The 19,432-nt window shown below is 43.1% G+C and overlaps 1 protein-coding gene across 1 annotated transcript in view; it reads left to right on the top strand.

The window, feature by feature from the left end:
* Positions 1-17,164, top strand: part of FOXO3 (forkhead box O3) — a 125,962-nt gene extending 108,798 nt beyond the window's left edge. Inside the window, exon 4 of the mRNA XM_047102276.1 lies at positions 12,366-17,164. The gene's annotated coding sequence lies outside the window, so the exon portion shown is untranslated. The remainder of the gene's footprint in view (positions 1-12,365) is intronic.
* The last annotated feature ends 2,268 nt before the right edge of the window (positions 17,165-19,432 follow it).

Genomic DNA, 19,432 nt, shown 5'->3' with positions numbered 1-19,432 from the left:
GAAAGTAAACTAGCTCAATGTGATCAGAGCAAGAGAAAAAGCATCCTAAAGACGATGGGGTCTTTGAGGGAGTCTGGTTTCTAGGTGTAGGATTTCCATATTGCTTTGGAATGAACTGTTCTTCTAAACTGCCAGGAGCACATGTGACCTGAAGTATATTTACCTTTAAACTTATCTTGTGTCTATCACTTTATTGAAGACTCTTAAATTCACAGAACAGGCCTGAAGTCACAACCTCAGACCTCTCTTCTCCCAAATGAAGTACCCCAGCTTCCCAAGAGTTGTTCTAGAATAGCTTTCTTGGTTTGGCTTTTTTTTTTTTTTTTTTTTTTTTTAAACAAGTCGCCATGGTGTTCTCCAAACTCCTTTCCTGCCTAAACTGAGGGTCACGTGGCCCTAAATTGCAGTTGTGTAGTTGTGGAGTAAACGAAACGGCTCTGTCCAGTTGACAGTCCTTCTGGAGAGCCGTGGAGAGGTGCTTCTTTGGAGGGCTGGGTGTTTCACACACACGTCATTCATCTTAGACTATGTGTAAAATCCTTTGATCTGTGGGTCTATCTGGAAAAGAAAAAAGAACGATACCTTTTTACGAGTGCCAGCTACTGGGATGTGAAGGGCACTTTCTTCTCTATAAAGCATGGTGCACATACTTTGAAATTGGCAGTGGAGTTGTCTGTGAGCTAGTGTGGTGGTTGCAACGCTGAGCTTCCATGGAGCCCTCCTGTATCTGACGTGGGTCTCCTCTCAGTGGGAAAGCAGCCTTGACCTCACTGTAGTTTTGAGGTCAAAAGATGCCTAAGTTCACAAGCTCCTTCATTCATCTTCACCTTTTGACATTTGGAGACCCCATTAGGGAACAGCCCAGTATTTAGTTTTGAACTACTTGGAGATAAAGAATGGAAAACATCAAGAAAGAATGTTTCCGCATTCTAATATTCTTTCCACAAAGTGGCCCTAGTAAGAGATACGTGATGATCCAGAACTAAAAAGAAACAGTGGTATACTAGTGTGAAAACAGCAGGATCTAGTGCTGGAGGCCATTTAGAATTTATATTTAGGCTGCTTTCCAAAAGGAGCAAATCTTTGATACTTGTTGAACTAATATTTGAATGCTGTGATCTGTTACATATTCATGTTGGGGAATAGAACTAATTCTGACCAAATACAGACAATGTAGGCTATTTATGTCATGATCTTTTTCTTGATGTAGATATTTCTGTGTTAGGCAGTATAATGTATGATAAATATGAATCTGTAGGTATTGCGTGGAGAATATACCCTGTTACTTGCACTTGTGACTGTAGTCTACTCTTTGGTTGCAATATGCCAGCCTCAAGAATTCTTCATCTGCAGGGATCTTTATTCTTACCTTTAAAAGAGCCTGCAGTCTGAACTGTCATTCATTGAGAGAATGGCTGTCTGGATCCTTTTAGCGTTGACAACAGTAAAGGAAAATTGACATAGCTGTGAAAAGGGGTTTTCTGTGCAGAGGCTGGTATACTCCTTACATACATTCTTTTCTCTGGCAAGCTGTGATACCCAGCACTGAGGCTGCTCTTCCTGGGCAAAGGGACAGAGCCTGAATGACTCTCACTTTAAGCAGTTGCATTTATAAATGGCTTTCTGGACGGTCTCTTTGGCCACAGAGCTTATGTGGAGCATGAATAAATGGGGTGAAAATCACCTGAATTACTACTGGAAATTCTTGTAAACTTTAAGCTCCCACTAAATGCTTCTTTTTCCAGGGTTCATAATGCTCAATACTCAACATCTTATAAATAAAGTTTCAGGGTGCCTGGGTGACTCAGTCGGTTTAACATCTGTCTCTTGATTTCGGCTCAGGTCATGATCTTATGGTTTGTGGGATTGAGTCCTACGTTGGACTCTACGCTGACAGCACAGAACTTGCTTGAGATTCATATTCTCTCTCTCTCTGTCTCTCTCTCTCAAAATACATAAATTAAAAAAATAACATCTTCTCAAGTACAGTCTTCCCCCAGGTGCCACATATGCTTCTCATAAGGCTTCCCTTTCTGTATGGAAACTGGAGAAAGGACCTTGACGGGATCTACTTCTGTGCTATCACTGGAGAGATTGGCCAGGGGGCTGCCTTGTTCCTGGGGCGGGGAGAAGGATGTTTGCTGACTGCTTGCTCTTTCCAACTTGGAGATGCATGCTTTAATGCTAGATTTTCATTCCAAGGTGGAGAATCCCCACTTTGTAAGAGGCATCCCCCACTTCACCCTGGTTTTATTAATGTGTTCATTTGATTTAAAAAAACATTACTTTCCCCCATCTTCCAAATTGTTTTGAAGTTCCAAAAACTAAAATGAGTTAAAATTTTGTTTTGAAGGGAGCCTGGGTGGCTCATTTGGTTAAGTGTCCAACTTTGGCTCAGGTCATAATTTTGTGGTTCATGAGTTTGAGCCCTGCATCAGGCTCTCTGCTGTCAGCACGGAGCCTGCTTCAGATCCTCTGGCCCTTCCCTCCCCCCCCCCAAAATAAAATAAATAAGCTTTTAAAAATGGTAAAAAAATAAAATTTGTTTAAAAACATTTTTTGGTATGAAAACTAGTAATACTTCTGATATTTAGAGATCCTGTAAATGAGTGTTTCTCAAAGTGTTTCACAGAATACAGATCCTCAAGGTATTCCTGGGTATTATGTAGAAAATGCATTCTGTGGTCAAATTTGAGGATTACCATGTTAAACAGTGAAATAGGGATGTTTCAATGTTTCCAGCAGGGTTTCTCAGAGCCTTTTTTAAAAAATATAATTTATTGTCAAATTGACTTACGTACAGTGCTCATGCCAACAAGTGCCCTCCTCAATGTGCCCATCACCCATTTTCCCTTCTCCCCCAACTCCCCATCAACCCTCTGTTCTCCCTATTTAAGATTCTCTTGTGGTTTGCCTCCCTCCCTCTCTGTTTGTAACTATTTTTTCCCCTTCCCTTCCCCCACAGACTTCTGTTAAGTTTCTCAAGATCCACATATGAGTGAAAACATATGATATCTGTTCTTCTCTCAGAGACTTTTTTTTTTAATTTTTTTAACTTTTTTTTTTCAACGTTTTTTATTTATTTTTGGGACAGAGAGAGACAGAGCATGAACGGGGGAGGGGCAGAGAGAGAGGGAGACACAGAATCGGAAACAGGCTCCAGGCTCCAAGCCATCAGCCCAGAGCCCGACGTGGGGCTCGAACTCACGGACCGCGAGATCGTGACCTGGCTGAAGTCGGACGCTTAACCGACTGCGCCACCCAGGCGCCCCACTCAGAGACTTTTTAATATATGTTATGAGCCTTGTAGATAGGATTGCAGGGTTTCATAAATTCATTTGATATTTTGAGTCAAATCCTTTTTCTTCAAGAAACCAGGACCAGTGTTCTAAGAAAACCCCTAAAGACATGAGCCAGCTACCCACTTCAGCTCACTGTCCCTGGGGTTCTGTTGTGATGGGAACTGTGGATTTAAAAAGCCTCCCTACAACCCAGTCCAAGTTAAGTATTGTCTGTGTGGTACGGCAGAGGGGCTGTGGGATTTGTAGCAGGCTTCCATTTTCATGGCTATATGTCATTGAGTCAAGTCCCTCCTCTGCTTATCTGTGACCCGAGGTTAAAATGGAAACCTATCCCACAGAGCTCTTGCATGGGCTAATGTCCTTTGGCAACTTTTTAAAAAGTTATTTAATATTTATTGTTACTTAAAATGGCTCCAGAGGTTAATACAGAATAAAGGAGCCAGCCAAGCAAGCCAGTGTTAACACTGTTGGCAGAAAGAATGAGTACATTCCTCAATAAACTAGAACCAGTCCATTTTCTTATTAAAAAAAGGTATAGCAGTTGCCTGTTGGGTGAACCTTTTTGGTGATTTTTCCCTAGAAGTCCCACCTACCAATTTGGAGGTGCCTGTGAGAGAAGCTATTGTTTCACTAACAGCCCTCTGTTAGGGAACTTCTGATGCAGATGGAATGAGAAGGTTTGTATGTGGTACCTAAAATGCTCCCTTAGCAACTTTAAAGGATTGTCTGAGAAATCCTGGCTTTCCTTGGGTGCCAATCAGTATCCAAAGGGCTGGTAGCGCTCTGCTGAGGGAGAAGCCTCGCCTTCCCCCTTCTCTGCTCCCTCAGTGTGGCCTCTTCCTGCTGGTAGGGAGCCTGGAAATCTGATCATCCCCCTCCCACTGCCAGCCCATCCCAAGCCATGCAGAGAAATAACGAGCTGTTCCAGTCCTCCTAGGGCTGTCTTGAGAGCCGAAATCCCCAAGGTTGCCCCACAATAAATAACTTGGTGCTGGCAGAGGTCTGGCCATGGACACCCCCACCCCCTGGGGCTGGCGGTTTACCCCCTATTGGCCTAATGTGACACAATTTGGGATTCTGAAAATGTGGTCGCTGTGCCCTTACCATCTCTTCCAGTGAAAACCCAGAGAAAATGGGCTGTTCTTATCCGGGAGCTTTCCTCCCAAAGAAGCAGGACCAAGACTGGAACTGAAGCACACTACTCCCTAAAGAACCGCTGTGCACTTGGGTGCAGGTGCTGTGTTTTGTTTCTCTTCCCAGTAATAGATGGGACTGTACTCTGTAATTCTAGGTTTTCTGTTTTTTTAATAACCTTTTTTGCTAAAAATCTATGGCATTCATTTATTAAACGATGAGAATTATTTGGTCATGGAAGCCTCAGAAAGTAATTCCACTGTTTCTGAAGGATAAAATGTTAATTGCCAGTGTTGGTTTGATTGAAGGTTTGTATATCAGTATGTCTTCTCTCTCCCTCTCTCCCCCTTCCCCTCCCTCCTCTGTGTATTTCTCTCTGATGAAAGAAAAGTCTGGATAGTTAAGATTTTCTTTTTTTGAAAGTATTCATGTCTGTGTGGAGTGTTTGATTTGACTCCCTAAGGGAATTTAACGGCCAAGAAGAGAAGGCCAGAGGTTCTGAGGTTGAAATTTTAAATTAATTTCCAGTGGGTTTCCATGTATATGTGCCATTGTAATTATTTGGAACTTCCATTGGTCATTTTATGTTCAGAAATGATCACAAAGCAGTACAGCCCAACATATCTGTAAGTGATCAGAAAATATGTGTTGACTGGTAGACCTGTTATAAGTCAGCCCTTTCCCACTGCCTGAATGCCTCAAGCCAAAGCACTCTGTGTCCAGCCCCGCTCAACCCAGGTTGCCTGCTGGCTGGGGGGCCCCGTGGAAGGGAGCTGCAGGCACTTAGTAGGCTGCATAGGGAGAGGAGGGCCACCCATGCCGCACAACGTGTGGATTTGCCTCACTCCCGGAGTCTACACTCCTGGCCAGACTGTTGACCTTAGGATGGTCCTTTGTCTCTATTAATCTCGGAGCCACCCTTGAGACCTTCCTTTCAGTTCCCTTCTTGGTTTCCTTCTTCTGTTATGCTGGTATAATTGTTGCTTCTTGGCCACCACCTGTGTCACCTGCATGTCCTGTCATACCTTACAGGTGGACTATTTGTGGAACTAAAATAGCTCGTTTTGTGTTTTCAGTTTCAGAATCACTTTTGGAAAAATTAGATTATCTTAAAAACCTTGTATATCTAAAGCAGGAAAAGAGGACTTTGGAGTCAGCTCTCTTCAGTACCTAGTTGTGGAACCCTTAGATGGGCTGGCACACTAGACCTACATTTGCAGTCCCAAGTCCCAGGGATCTAGTGTGCCCCAGACTGAAGGGATGGCTGCACCCCTCCCCCTGCAACTATCCCCACCCCCAGCAACTAAATGCAGTGAAGTCACACAGGCAAACATAAACACGTGGTGTTCAGCTCATGGTTTATGGCTCTACGCGTTTCTTCCTGGATGACAGTTCCCTCTTGTTTGTAAGTGGTGAATCACTAAAGCGCTGATAGCAAGTTGAGAGAGTAGGAAGATGTTAATTTGGAGGCTGGTAATAAAGGATGTGTATGGTAGGATGAACACAAAAGATGGGAGGAGGTAAATATTAAATACTATTTTAAATTCAAAAATTTTTTTTAATATTTTTTTTTGAGAGAAAGAGAGTGAGGGGGAGAAGGGGCAGAGAGAGAGGGAGACACAGGATCCGAAGCAGGCTCCAGACTCTGAACTGTAAGCAAAGAGCCTGACGCAGGGCTCGAACTCATGAACCGTGAGATCATAACCTGAGCCAAAGTCAGACGCTTAACTGACTAAGCCACCCAGGCACCCCTATTATTTTAGGTTTTTTAATTGTTGTTAAATTAGTTGAATGTTAAAAGTGTGCCTTGTATTGATCCTTAGGTGGTTTCATAAGAAACACAGGGTTTAGAAAGTTAATCAGAAGTCATCCTCCCCAGAAAAGGACATTAAAATTCTATGTTTTGTCCCACAAGCAGTAGGTTCTGCCTGAAATAAGATTAAGTCTGAGCAAATGTGAGTAGGTTTAAAATGCTTCATGGAAGCTTGTAGCATTTAAAGGCTGCTAAGTATTTGAATTGGCAGAGGGGAAGAGAGGGCTATTCCAGGAGGATGTTCATTCATTTCTTCAGCCAACATTTATTTTGTGCCTATTCTATATTTCAACTTTCCAGTCTACTTAGGACATCAAGAAAATTTTATATATTATGCTTCTTTAGGGCAAATACCATGTCTAAGATACTGCTTTTAAAATAATAGGTGCTCCATAAGTGTTCGATTTGGGGGTTTTGCTCTGCTTTCAAGGAATTCAGCATATTGGGAGTTCAAGGTCTAAAAAAGTAACCATCTGAGCACTATGTGATTAAGTGCCAGGTGAGTGGCTTAGGAGTTTAGTAGTGAACAGCCTGGGGAAGGTGGGGCTGGAGGACTCCTCTCGACACATGGGTTGATTCACCTGTGTGGGGGAAGCAAACCAGGCAAAGTGTGATTGAACCTGACCATCGGGTGAGGAGGGTTTGAACCCATCAGCAGTAGTGGGAAACAGAGCCTAGGTGAGGACAGTGGAGCCTGAGCCCACAGGTCTCTGCCAGCTAAGTTTTGGGGATATTATAATTAAGGTTACATAACCATGAGTCCAAAAAGACCTAAACATCACTTAAAGGCTTTTGCCTTTAAAACGATTCTTTAAAAGATGTAATACAAATTTTACATGCTATGCTATGTGGTTTGAAAAATCTAAGACTCTTAAGAAAATATGAAATCTCTACAACTTTGCTGTCAATGGTAAATTAATATGTATCCTATTTCTGCCATGGTAATCACCATGTTCGACCCTGGAGGCATAAAGGCTATTGGCTAACATAACCTCTGCCCAATATAAAGACAGAGATAGGACATTCTTCAGTGAAACGTATATTAACCATCAACAATCCCTGCAGTTTAAGCCACAGGACAGTCAGTGCCTCTCTGCAGGTCAGCACTGCCTTCATCCCTCAGCTGTGACACACTAGGATTGTGGTTCCTTCTCCTGTTTCTTCAGTGGTTTATTAGTACAGCATAAAGGCTGCGTGGAGGGCAGTCCACGCTAGGTCCAGATTTTGAAGTGTCCTGGAGGGAAAGGCTTGTCAGCGGACTCTCACCAGCCTTCACAGACAGGCTTCACCTGCCCCCTTGAAGAACCCAGGAATTACTGGGATGTAGCAGAAAGGAGTGCTCACACAGGTCAAGCTTTTACACAAACTGAACTTTTTTTTTTTTTTTTTTTTTTTTGGGAATAGCATGGGTAGCTGAGTGTCTTTCCAGTGTTACCTTTGCCATAAAAAGCTTCTTATAGTAAGCTTTCCTATGACATCCCCACCTTCTCTATAAATATTTACTTGCCCATTAAAAAGCATCAGAGGGGCGCCTGGGTGGCTCAGTCGGTTAAGCGTCCGACTTCGGCTCAGGTCACGATCTCACGGTCCGTGAGTTCGAGCCCCGCGTCGGGCTCTGGGCTGATGGCTCGGAGCCTGGAGCCTCCTTCGATTCTGTGTCTCCCTCTCTCTCTGCCCCTCCCCCCGTTCATGCTCTGTCTCTCTCTGTCTCAAAAATAAATGTTAAAAAAAAATTAAAAAAAAAAAAAGCATCAGAGCCTATAGGCCGTATTTCCTAGGAACTTGACTTTCCTTAAGTGAGGCTCCTCAAACAATACAAATTTGGCCTCTAGCCTGACCAAACTTCCATACCTGTTCTGTTTCTCTCATAAATTATTCAATGTCAAAAGTGGCAAGTTGACAGCATTTGTCAAAATGTATTTTTGTAGAGCTGCACCTCCTAATTCCTCTTCCCTGGCAGTCGTGGAGGACGGCATGATTTGGCCAGCATCACAGGCAGACGGCTGGGTTGTAATCTGCCAGGTCCCTGCTATCACAGGTGACCACCAGGCTGGTTCTCAGGTGCTTCCATAAGTCATCTTCATCTCCCACTCGAACCTGGAAGATATTGAAAAATTACCAAATTAAACCAGAGTGTTGGATCCATCAAGTGTGTTCTTGAGCTGCTCCACGTTTGGGCTGTGAGGATGGGCTCCAAGGGATCTGCTGCCATTTTGGCACTCCCAAATGAGATGTGGCCGCCTCGCCCAAGATGCAGAGAAATGCTGTTTTTCCAGGGGTGACACGAGCTACAAAAGCCTCAGTGGATGGTGGCAGATGGTTGTGGCTCATGATGGATTTGGTATCCCGGAGATCCCTCTGGGGACAAAGCAGAGATGGTGACAGGCAGGCATTTCTTTGTTCCCTCCTCACAAGTGGAAACATTCAGATAGTCTGAAGCCCTCACCTGTTCTCTGAACTCCACATGAGGTTTCCTTGTCAGATCGAGTGAGCATTGATTCATTTCCTTCTCTGTCCTAAATATTCCATATTTAATCCCCAGCTTATCCTGGGGGTTGCAGGTTTGGCTTAAATTAAGTTTATGTTTAAAGAGTGGGGAGAGTGGTGTTTCACTTTGTGTTTTCCAGGCAGACTTCCTCCAAACATCTTGCGTTTTAGCTAGGAAAGCAGTGGATAACCTTCCCGGATTTGTGGGTGTGTGAGCTGCATGCTACTGGCTCGTTTTCCTTCCATGTCGGATTTGGTATTGGGGTCCTATTCCTTTCCTCTCTGCCAAAAACATGAAAACACTACTGAGAAATCCAAATTTGTCACAGCGGAGTTATGTTGTGGGAGGACAGCAGTAGGGACTTTTATGTTTTATTTCCAGATTAAAGTTGATTGGGGTTGTTATGTTTTGTGTAGAGTTTTTTGGAGGCATTGCCCTTTCTTAGAACATCATGTGATTTAGTGGTGATAATTAGGCAGAAACTTGTCTTCCCTACAGATGCCAAGATTATAGAGGGACTTACTCTCACCAGAGACCAGATGACAGCATCCATAGATATTTTTAGAACCGGTCTCATCATTTGGCTTCTCCATTTCATTTTCCTTGCATTAACAGCCTGATTTCAAACTTACTGGGTAGGGAGAGGGGAGAGAGGGGACCTTCTCCTTATTAAAGTCACTGATGGGACAGAGCAACATTTTCTTTTCTTTTAGGACAACATTTTCATATTTATTCTTAGTTGGCCCTTTGCCTAGTAACTGCAAAATGATAGCTGCATTTCTCTTCAGCTGTATGCTTCCTTTTCCTTCCAAAAGTTTTGCTTAATCTGATGTGTTTTTAAACTTAGCATCAGCATACTTAAACCTTAGTTCACTTAAACGTCTTACTTTAAACAATGTAAGAATGGGGGAGCTTCATTGAAACCTACCAAACTTGTACCCAACCTGTGCATCATTAAATTCCCAGCTTGGGAGCTGGTGTCATCATTTAAAGTGCTTCATCTATTTTTTCGGTCATTGATAGAGTCAGATAAACATGTGCAAACAGTGAGCCACTGAAGAACAGCTAAAAATCTAAGGCAGATAAGGAGCTGTGTTCTTTGTGACTATTTTTAATCATAGAGTCTTCCTAGTGAATGGTGATTTGGTGTCCCTTTTAGAAGAATGCTTGTATTTCTGTTCAACATTTATCTGATTTCTTTATGTTTTCAAAATATTTTACAATCTCTTTGCTTTCTATTGCAGAGAAGAGTCACCTTTATGTCCTGTGGAGTGAAATTTCTTTATTGCATTTGTCCTTGTGAGAACTTCTTCTAAACCTGGGCCTCTCCTCTCCTGGCTTCTCTTTTAAGCACAGGAGGTTTCCTGAGCAGATTGGGAGGCATTGCCTGAGAGACCCCCAGGGAGCACCAGGACTTAGTGCCACTGGGGGCCCCAACCCATTCTGCAGAAATGGAAAGAGTTCTGATCAGTGCATTGCCTTTTTAATGATAACTGTTCCCAGAAGATTCTGGGCTTTGTGATGACGGAATGTGTATTTGGCCTGGGGATTATTGTGGGTTGTTGCTCTAGACTGCCCAGTGTGGGCCTCCTGCCCCTGGTTTCAGGGCTGATGCCCTGTTCTGCTTAGCATGATGCCATGTTGAGGGTTATAGGTGCCCTCTGCCCTCTTCCCTCCTACACTGACCCAGCTCCAGCATGAGAGCAAGCTGCATGCTCTGCCTCTGTACTTGGGGAATGAATTATGTCACCTTCCCAGTATGCACTGGTTTCCATGGCTGAATAATTAACACCGGAGGGAACCAGGATGGGGTCTGAATTAGGTAATGCTTTACAGCTTCTCCCTTGGCACCTGGGGACCGTAGTCCCCTGACAACTAATTGCATAGTGATGTTAGACTGTGGTTTATTAAGTGTTATTTGAAGGAAGAAACCAAATACCCTTCCAAAGAATATTGTCTGTACCTCTGTCCATTCACGCCTCAGTGGTCCCAGGCAGAGTAGCTAGAATAGCACTGGCTCACCCTAGATGGCTAAATTCCTCACAGATACTTAGATCTGGTATCTGTTTTTAGCTTTTTCTTTTTTTTTTTTTAAGTAATCTCTACACCCAACATGGGACTCGAACTCACAACCCCAAGATCTAGAGTCACATGCTCTACTGACTGAGCCAGCCAGGTGCCCCTCTTTTAGTTTTTTTAATGTTGTGAAATCAACAAGTCCGGGATAATATTGTCTGGTACCTTTACAAAGCAAAAAAATCCATCAGCCAGGGAAGCTGGCTGGGTGGGGAAAGGGGGCCTTTTTTCCCTTCGTTCTTGTCACTGCCTCCGATAAAACAACCTAAGTACTTCTGTTTGGAGCTATAACAAGGGTAATTGTGACCATAGGTATGTAACATCATAAACACTAGGCCCTGCTGTCTTTCTGAATATTGGTAGTGAAAGGTAAGATTGCCAGCCAGTCCAGCCACAGAAGAGACTGAAGTCATAAGTACATTTGTGAAAATTCCAAATGAACCTAGTATAATATCTGTTCTAAAAAGGGGAGAAGTAGATGTCTGCAATGCGTGAGCATACTGGTGCATATTTCGTGACTTGCTTGCCTTCTCGGATGAGAAGATCATGAGTTCCTGTTGCTTCACTACCACTTTTCTATCCATTTCTCAGCTGAGAGCCATTTTTCCCTACCACGACAGCTGACACTGTCTCCATAAACAAAAGGTCTTAGGTCTTGAGGTCAGCCTTGTCGATTCCTTTAGCTACATCTCTATGAGTACTTTTTTTTAATCCTTTAACTTTTCTGGGCTCAGGGGTCACATGAAGTCTGATAAGACTGTAAATTCAGATGCTCTGAGAGGACCTCTCTTGTGCGTCACCATTGAAGACTGTTGGAGGCAAAATAATAATAAGTTGTTAACTGCTAAAGGGATGTTTTGTGAGAGGGCTTTTTGGCCGTATATGTGTGTGTTCTATAATTGTTTTCTCTGCAGATTCTTAATATAAAAAAAAATTCCTAAGACAGCCAGCCCACTTAGAGATCACTTACTCCTTTCATGGTGAGCGAAGTCAAGATAATCTCTGTCCAGCAGTACAGACTGATTAAACCTTTGTGGAAAGTGGCCATTTCAACTCCCCCTGATATTGGATGGTAAACAAGGCCAGTGAGTCCATATAGCCAGTGAGAGAGAACCAGAAAAGCACCGCTGGTCTGCTTAGGGTGACCACTTTTATGATTTTAGCATGAAAGGTCCATGTCCCAGGACATCTCTCAATCTGAAGTCGAGAGCAAAACCCCATCTGTACCCTGGACTTACCTATCTTAAAAAGGCCTACTGAAACACCACCTTTCTTTGTTAACCTCCCGAAATGGATGACCTCGTTTCCTCTAGGCTTTTTCAACTTGAGAGCATCTTGTAATGAAGCCCAGAAGTGAGGTAAGTAGTCTCCATGCTTTATCCTGGGTTTTCAGACCTCTGAAGCTAGTGTAGCAAAACAGCTTTACTATGAGTACTGTTAGCTTGGAGGTGAGGTGAGGGGACAGGAGGCTGGTGAAGTGTGACCCTGAGGTGCCTACGATTGCTGTTTGCATGTTCCTAATCACCTCTGGTTTTCTTTTCTCCTTCTGCAGACCCTCAAACTGACACAAGACCTACAGAGAAAACCCTTTGCCAAATCTGCTCTCAGCAAGTGGACAGTGATACCGTTTACAGCTTAACACCTTTGTGAATCCCGCACCATTTTCCTAACCCAGCAGAGACTGTTAATGGCCCCTTACCCCGGGTGAAGCACTTACTCTTGGAACAGAACTCTCTATATATAAAGTATGCAAAATCTTCCTTGTACGGGGTGATGAGCCACCTGCCAGCAAAGGACAGCATCCTGTCAGCACCACCCACCCTCGTTCAGAGCACACCGTGAGCTCCTGTTGGCAATTCTGTGGTGTATTCATATCACGATGGTTTATGGGATGTTTTAAGTGTTGTTTTTGTGTTTGTTTTCCTTTGACTTTCTGAGTTTTTCACATGCATTAACTTGCAGTATTTTTATGTTAAAATGTTGATCATCCTTCCCCTGGCAAATTTAAAACCAGAAGGAAAATGTTGTACCAATTACTGTTCTGGCTTTGGTCATCACAAGCATTTGAACCCTTGGAACTCCATAAACTAACAAATTACGTAAACCAGAGGGGGATTTTCTTTCTTCTTTTGTTTGGTAGAAAACTATCCTTTTCTAAAAACCAAACGATGCACAACTGTTTGCTGTGCACACCAGTTCAGGACTGAATCCTGCACAGGCAAAACAAGTGGAGTGTGGCACTCGACCCAGTGTGTTTTAGTTCTGAGTCAGGTGCTCAGGAGGTGAGACCCCCAGCACCTAGTCTGCAGTTGCCAGGTCAGTGGGTCTCTTGGTCTCCTGGCATGCTCCTCAGCTAATGCAGTGAACAGTGATGGTATGTGGGTTAGAAATTAGGGTGTTTTCAAGAATGAAATCAGCTCAGCTGCCCACTCGTTGCCAAATACCACTAGAGGATTTAGTTTTAAGGAGAAAAGGAAAAAAAAAGTAGTCCTGGTTTGCTTTGCAGAAGAAATGAACTCACAGCAAAGAATGCATGAAAAGTACAAACCGGAGTCACTATTTTCCTAAAATACACACCCTTGAATATTTTCAGCCTTGCTGTGTATAATCTGATCTACTAGACGTGTATGAGTGAGAGGCAATAGCATACAAACTGATTTATATATATATACGTGTGTGTATATATATATATATATATACATATATATATATATACATACACACACACGCGTGCACATATATATATAAAAGCTTAGACTGTAATTGTACAAGTGACACAATGAAAGTACAAGATAGGGCGGTTTTTACTTTATTTTTCCCCACTTTTCTGCTTCTATGGATTTCATTTTGTTTTGTTTTCAAAAAGTTATGGTGCTGTATAGGTGCTTTCTGTTTAACCTGGAAAGTGTGATGATATTAGTTACCCTCTTTGGTAGACAGAATAGTTGGGAACACCTTTGGTACATATGAAACTGTGTAATGAAGCTCTGATTAGCACAGCATATGCATACTTCTCCAAAGTGATATATGAAGACTCTTTTCTTTGCATAAAAGCATTAGGCATATAAATGTATAAATAAATTTTATCATGTACAGTACAAAAATGGAACATTCTGCATGGACGTTAGGAATACAGGCTAGTATTTCAGCACAGACCTCCCTGCATGAGTTCTCGCTGACACTTGCACTGTGCAGTGGGCACCGACTCCCTTCTACCAACACAGACGTGCCACCCCACCCCCTGCACCTACCACCGGCCGCCAGGGGCCCCTTTGTGCACCTTTGCTTTATGATTCCTCTGGGGGTGATATTGGTGGTGATAACAGCTCCTAGCATAATGAAAGTTCCATTTGACGTATTGTCACACGTCTTTCCCGCCTCGCGTGGGTTGTCATGTTTGAGTGATGGCCCTGTTGATTTCACCCTGCCTTTTACTGAATCTGTAAATTGTCGTGCAATTGTGGTTATAGTAGACTTGTAGCAATATTGCCTTTTCTAAACTGCTACACATTTGTAATCTTCATTTTAAAAGTATGTATAATTTTTAAAAATATGTATTCTATTCACGTGGTCTGCTTGTCAGTGAGACAGACTTTTGCTTACTGTATTCCTTTATAATAATGCTAGCCGCTTCCTTGATTCCTTGGTAGTCTATATGCAGGAACTGTTGAGCATCCGTGAAAGAAGGCTACCTCTCTGGGTTTCTAAGAAATGCTGCCCTGGGTGGGGATACAGTTTAGAGGCAGCCACAGCAGCTGTGGGGACCGAAGGGTATAGGGGTATCAGGTACTAGGAAAATCCGGAGGGCTTACAGGAGTAGAGCCCAGAGAATTTCTCTCCTGAACTCAAATTAAAAAAAAAAAAGTAAACTAACAAAAATATCTATTTGCCTTTGCAGTTTTATAGACCCTGATTGCCACCTTGGCAGTAAGAAGAGCAACCCTCAAATATGTTTCAACTTTAAAATGTTGAATTCCTTTCAGACATGTGGCATCTCATTTATTCTTTTTTCTCAGTGTTTGTTAGATTTTAGGCAGAATGTCTGACAGAATGTCCTAGAGCCAGATTATAATTTAATCTAAAACAGCTGAGGGAGGGACAGGAGGTATGAGAACAGGGCTGCCACAGAACACGTCAAGAATATGGAGGGGAAGGGGTGCTTTGAATTTGTGTGTTTTTTTGTTTTTTAATGCAAATAGCATCTACGTGTAGAGCATTGTGGAGAGTCGAGATCAGGACAAAGTCCAGTGCCAGCATGAGTTCCAGGTGGAAGTCAGGCAAGAGCGGAACAGTTAGGCCTATCCAGGATCACAGCAGCACTTTTAGCCATGGCCACTGCCAGCTGGCCCTCCACCTGGAGGCCAGGCTCCCTGAGACTCGCTGGGTTCTTAGGTGGTCAGACGGGGCAGAGGTACGACCTGACCTCCATTTCTTATACTGAGACTGCTTTCAGGAAGGCCCACCATGTGGCGTTCTGGGTGTCATGGGTCCTTCTCAGTAAGCTTTCTGATCTGGAGCCTCTCAGTGGAATACTTAGTAGGCTCTGGGGGCCCGGCAGCTGTAATGTTTGCATCCTGATGAGAACTATTCCAGGCTGTCCTCAGCCTCTAAATAAGCTGCTCTAGGGAGCCTTCCACTTTCTGATGGGAAATTAGAAGAGTAACTAATGTTGAAAACATGACATGTACTCTGGGGTTCTGTTCTCCCTTCAGGTCTCCAGAACCAGATACCTTTTACCAAAGTCAGAAAAGAGCTTTATCGTAAGCCTTCACTGTCCTGGTGTGAGAACAGACTGCCAGGTTCAGCGTACCCATTAACTGTGAATGAATCTGAGGTCGATTTCCTTTATTGCATCCTCTTCAATATAATGATTGCTGAAACACGTGTTTTCTAAAAATTTCACAAGTTTGTCTTTCCTGTTAACGGGAGGATTACACACACATGTGTAGTACGAGGTGGACTGTGTGTGTGTGTGTGTGTTTGGTATTGAGTTTGGGTATTGTGTGCGTGTGTCACTTCACCACCCTGAGGTCAGATCCTCATGACTCCTAGCTCAGGACAGCTCTGCCAGGTCTCAGGGTATCATTTCAGGTGGCTTCTGATCTTGTTAAAGATGGTAGGGACAGACTTCATCTATACCCAGTGGACCCCGCCTGAAGAAGAAGGAACATTTGAATCTCTTGGAAAGACCTTCAAGAGTAAAGCGGTCATTCAGCCAGTCCTATTTTGCGTGCTCATGCCATGGGCTGGCAAAGGGAAATACAAATGTTACCCTTTCTCTCTGAAAGCAGAAGCAAACCCTGATAGCTCTAACTCTGATTTCCTTTTTCTTGCTGTAGTTGGGGAACATTGTAAGATTAGGCATACCATTGTATTTTTTAATTTAGCAAAGTTTTTTTGTAGAAATGCAATCACTGGCAAAGAGGTACGAAAAAGCCAGCCTCTCCTAAAGACTGGGGGCAGCAGGCACGATGAGGGTAAAGCGAAGCCCTTGTGAAATCATGTCTGCCAAACAAGATCTTCATGCAGATGCCCAAGTAACTGAAGAGTATATTCTATTTGATCTAAATCATCAGTAGATAACATTTTATGCAGTTTAAATGAATGAACTATTTTCCTCTTTAGTTTTATTTGTGTGCGCTTTTCTTTGATGAATGATCGGTTCTGAGGCCTCTGCCACACTCCAGAATTACTTGTGTGGCTGCTTTAAAAAATTGAATGTCTGGTCACTTATTTCTCTAAAATTATCTCATTGCCTGGCAATCAGTCTTCTCTCGTATACTTGTCCTAGCACATTACATACATGGGAAATGTAAACAGATGTGAAGGAGGACCAGAAAAATGAGTTAATACTAAAAAAAAAAAAAAAATGTATTGTGCGTTTTGGCTTCACATGTTTAACTTTTTTAAGAAAAAAAAGTTGCATGAATGGAAAAAAAATCTGTATACAGTATCTGTAAAATTGTCTTACCTGTTTCAATTTCTTGCTCATTCCCCATTCAGACTAGAATTAAATATGGTGCATGGCCATATTCAAACACCTAAGAGTCAAACAGCTGATACTTTGGTTTGAAGCACCTCATTCTTTCTTTCCAAGCGAACACTATCATATTGCATTCTTACTGAGGATTTTGTCTAACCATACGTTGCCATGAATTAACTCTACCACCTTTCTTCCCAAAGATCAAAACCAGTTTGATTTGGGAATCTCCCCCTTTCCAAATGAAATAGAGATGCAGTACTTAACTTTCCTCGGTGTTTGTAGATATTGCCTTGTGTATTCCATTTACAGCCGTAATCTAGTTTGTAAACGAGATGGTGACGCATGTAAATAAAGCATCAGTGACACTCTGTCTCACTCCAAGACGTCTTTTGTTCTCTCTTCCCCATCCTTTACCTCCAGACATGAACTAGCTGCGTTTATGTCAAGGTCTTCCTTTGGAATTCCTTCACAGGCTGGGAGAGGCCCAAAGCTTGAAAGACTCTGTTGTGAACTCTCTAAACTGAATAATCTAGCAAGCTTTTTCTTCAGCCAACTTTCAAGCTCCACAGACAACCAGACAATTTAATAAAAGCAGATTTATGGCATCATTCATGGTGGCTGATCGTCATTTGGGTGTGCACAGAATCCTGTTGCCCTGGAGGAGCTTTTAAGTAGGAAGGCAGGATTTAGACTCTCTGCCTTTACTGAGTGTCGGAGATTTTGACCTAATAAGGTCCTCCTTGTGTGAGAGCAGCAGATGAGCACCGGTCATCAACAGAGCCTTCCTGCATATTGAAAATCACACGCACACAATATCTCAAACCTCTGGTGGCAACAGCACAAATATTTCCTTGGTATGTACGTTTAGGGCTTCTCAGACAAGTGAGCGGGAACCCCACCCCATCGTAAAACTATCCCTCATAGCCTGAGTGGCATTTTTCATTTTAAAAGACATAAAAATGTTTCATCTTTTAGAAACTCACTAGGATTGGGTTCAAAGTCCCAAGGAATATGATGGACTCTTATTTCAGATCAAGTAGGTAAATAAGTTTGCCCTTTGGGATAAATTTTCTATTGGTTGAGAGTCATGCTTTCAGAAGTTTGTCCTTATCATTGTTTTAATTACCTATGAAGGTAAAACCTCAACATCTTCTAATACCAAAGCCAACTGGGAAAACGTATTTAATTTGATTTTGTCTCCCAAAAGATTAAAGATAGAAATCTAATACTAGCTATCCTAAGATTCTCAGTAGGGAGTTCTCCTAAACCAGGTAAAAATTCAACCAAAAACCAATTAAAGTTAATGATCAACAATTACCAAGTTAAGTGTGGCAGTGGCCCAGACTCTGATGAGCACCAGGAGAACCAGGACCTGGGCCCTGCCCCCATGAGTTTAGAGGTATCTGCTCCACCTTGATGAATAAAGGGCTAATTCTTGCTGACTCTCTGCTTCAGCTTCTGGGTTAAAGAAGGAAGAATTTGGATTAATCTCTACAACACTTTAGGGATTCAGTTTTGCAAATCAAGTTCAAGTAATGAGGGCAAACCTTTAAGCTAGCAAATGTGACCTGCATTAAGCCAGTCACACACACAATGGCTGGAATACAGGGGTCGAAGGTAGAGGAAGGTGGAATTCCTGGCTGCTATCTGCCAGATGCTCCACCCCATCCCCACACAGCCTGTCCCCTGGGACATGGAAAAGAAGGGAGATGGCTACCAGGGAAGGGTTGGCAATGGGTAGGGGAGCATATTGGTAGCGTGGAGGTAAAGAAAGGAGCGTTCAGAAGGGGACTTACCTTAGCTCTGCTTTTATCTCCAGCTGAGAGAAGCAATGGTGCTGGGCTCTGAGGACTAGACACCTTTGGAACTGGAGGAAGAGGAGGACTTCCTTCCAAATTTGAATGAGGAAAACTATCAGCAATATGTAAGACCTGAAGGTGTGTGTGTGTGTGTGTGTGTGTGTGTGTGTGTGTGTGTGTGTAGTTCTGCCAAGTGACTGTCCTATAATAATGGCTCAAAACTGCATTGTTGCGTGTCTTCTCTGAGGACTTCCTAGAAACACTACAAACATCCCCACTCCCACTCAGGTAAGAAAAATGTTGATTCCCTTCTTGTATTGGCACAGGGCCTCCTCTGAATCCTACCTCACCCATCTGCACCTACAGTGCCAGGCACAGTCTTTGTCCCAGAGAGATGGGCCTAAAGGAGCTGGAGTGAAATGTAGGGCTGCTGGCACGAGTTCTTACGTGGGTGAATCCTACGAATGATATACTAAGAATATGATGGAGGGGCAGAGGACGTAAAGCCAAGGTGACCCAAAGGAGGGGAACATTTGAACAGAAAGGCAAAAATGGGTTGAGTTTTCTGGTTCAAGTGATGAATCTCAAGGACAGAGGAGGCAGGAAAGATTGGACCGTATTTGGGAAACAGTGAGTAGTGGGATTGTTTGGGGCTTAAAGAGCTCAAGGAAGATCAATGAGAAGTCAGACAAGGAAAGTGGGCTGCTAGAAAATTCTAGAACTGTGGCTTGGACTCTGATAGTGGAATGGGAAGAGGGCAGGGACCTATTTTGAGTGAGCCTTTAGAAAGGGCACACCGTGGGAGGTGGATCCTAGGAGGAGGATGTTGAGGAAATG

The sequence above is a fragment of the Lynx rufus genome, unplaced genomic scaffold (assembly GCF_022079265.1).
Source record: "Lynx rufus isolate CCGP_SWC_20201006 ecotype Redwood Valley unplaced genomic scaffold, mLynRuf1.p SCAF_6, whole genome shotgun sequence".
In the NCBI taxonomy this organism is placed as follows: domain Eukaryota; kingdom Metazoa; phylum Chordata; class Mammalia; order Carnivora; family Felidae; genus Lynx; species Lynx rufus.
The sequence above is the reverse complement of the archived record's forward strand: the minus strand, read 5'-3'. Positions and strand labels throughout refer to the sequence as shown.